Source organism: Chiloscyllium punctatum, unplaced genomic scaffold, assembly GCF_047496795.1.
Source record: "Chiloscyllium punctatum isolate Juve2018m unplaced genomic scaffold, sChiPun1.3 scaffold_854, whole genome shotgun sequence".
In the NCBI taxonomy this organism is placed as follows: Eukaryota; Metazoa; Chordata; class Chondrichthyes; order Orectolobiformes; family Hemiscylliidae; genus Chiloscyllium; species Chiloscyllium punctatum.
The window spans coordinates 55168-57500 of NW_027310588.1; positions in this window are offsets into that span (position 1 = coordinate 55168).

Sequence of the window (2333 nt, forward strand, 5' to 3'; positions counted from 1 at the left end):
CAGTAACCAGGAAAACTTAGAAAAATGTTTAAAAAGAAGAAATCAGTAACCAGAAAAACTGCGAAAAAATGTTTAAAAAGAAGAAATGAGTAACCAGGAAAACTTAGAAAAATGTTTAAAAAGAAGAAGTGAGTAACCAGAAAAACTTAGAAAAATGTTTAAAAAGAAGAAATCAGTAACCAGACAAACTTAGAAAAATGTTTAAAAAGAAGAAATCATTAACCAGACAAACTGCGAAAAATGTTTAAAAAGAAGAAATCAGTAACCAGAAAAACTTAGAAAAATGTTTAAAAAGAAGAAATCAGTAACCAGAAAAACTTAGAAAAATGTTTAAAAAGAAGAAATCAGTAACCAGGAAAACTTAGAAAAATGTTTAAAAAGAAGAAGTGAGTAACCAGAAAAACTTAGAAAAATGTTTAAAAAGAAGAAATCAGTAACCAGAAAAACGGCGAAAAATGTTTAAAAAGAAGAAATCAGTAACCAGACAAACTGCGAAAAATGTTTAAAAAGAAGAAGTCAGTAACCAGAAAAACTTAGAAAAATGTTTAAAAAGAAGAAATGAGTAACCAGAAAAACTTAGAAAAATGTTTAAAAAGAAGAAATCAGTAACCAGAAAAACTTAGAAAAATGTTTAAAAAGAAGAAGTGAGTAACCAGGAAAACTTAGAAAAATGTTTAAAAAGAAGAAATGAGTAACCAGAAAAACTTAGAAAAATGTTTAAAAAGAAGAAATCAGTAACCAGAAAAACTTAGAAAAATGTTTAAAAAGAAGAAATCAGTAACCAGAAAAACGGCGAAAAATGTTTAAAAAGAAGAAATGAGTAACCAGAAAAACTTAGAAAAATGTTTAAAAAGAAGAAATCAGTAACCAGAAAAACGGCGAAAAATGTTAAAAAGAAGAAATCAGTAACCAGAAAAACTTAGAAAAATGTTTAAAAAGAAGAAGTGAGTAACCAGAAAAACTTAGAAAAATGTTTAAAAAGAAGAAATGAGTAACCAGAAAAACTTAGAAAAATGTTTAAAAAGAAGAAATCAGTAACCAGAAAAACTTAGAAAAATGTTTAAAAAGAAGAAATGAGTAACCAGAAAAACGGCGAAAAATGTTTAAAAAGAAGAAATCAGTAACCAGAAAAACGGCGAAAAATGTTTAAAAAGAAGAAATCAGTAACCAGACAAACTGCGAAAAATGTTTAAAAAGAAGAAATCAGTAACCAGAAAAACTTAGAAAAATGTTTAAAAAGAAGAAATCAGTAACCAGGAAAACTTGGAAAAAAACACTTAGAAAAATTTTCAGCAAAGTGTGAAAAATATTCTAAGTGTCAGCGGAGGAAAATGCTGCAGCATCGGGAAAGATTCGCAAACTTACACCGAACATGTGCTCCGAAGTGCCGGAGGAATTGGGTGAATTGAGCCCGGCAAATGGCCAGCTGTCGTTTTGTGCCTGCAGCCCGAAAACTTTAACTTTGTCTGTCGCGGAAGTCCGGACCGAGAAAAATCCAAACGGTTTTGACCGGACCGAGTTCCAGACCGATGCAGTCAAATTTGGAATTCAGACCCATTCAGTGCCACTTGTAGTTTTTCCGCAGTGAGGTTGGCGGGGTACCCGGAGATATATGGGAACACGATTTTTAGAACAAAATGGCGGCGCGGGACCGTTCTGAAAGGCATCCGAAAAACGGTTCCACGGGCATAGCACTTTAATGACAGGTATGAGTGCATGCCGGAGAGCTCTTGGAAGTCGAATTTTTGACACTTTGTCAATTTTTTGACAGATTTGACAAACTCTTTCTGTCTGTTCTAAGAGTCAGTCAGAGACTTGTGCGGCGGTCTTTTGACACTATTGGAGGGCGGGCAAACCCCACGTTGACTCCGGCCGTCCCTCCACAGGCGCTCGTGTCCAAAATGAAGGCGAGAGACGCGAGTGGCCTGGTTCCCTTGGGTGTTGCCAAGAAGGCTGCGGGCTGACCGTTGCCTGAGCACTCCCTAAAGCCTCTTGTGATGAGAGCAGACCTCGCCTGCCGCACGACCGGCTCTGGGAGTCGTTGGGCCGCTATTTGTGAATAGTCTGGTCCTCCTCTGCCACCCGGACAAGCGCGATGGCTCTGCGCCCTGCGGTGCTCGTCACCCAGGTTTGGGGAACACGATACTCGTAACAAAAATAAAAGGCGGCTCGGGACCTGCAGGCGAAAGGGGTCCCGTGGTGCTAAGCACGTCGACTTCGGGTCTCGGTGCAAGCCGGAGAGCTCACGGAAGTCTAAAGTTTTCGGCACGTGGTCGAATCTTTTCAAAGGCTTACCCGGCTCTTTCCGTCCATTCTGAGAGTAAGTCAGAGGC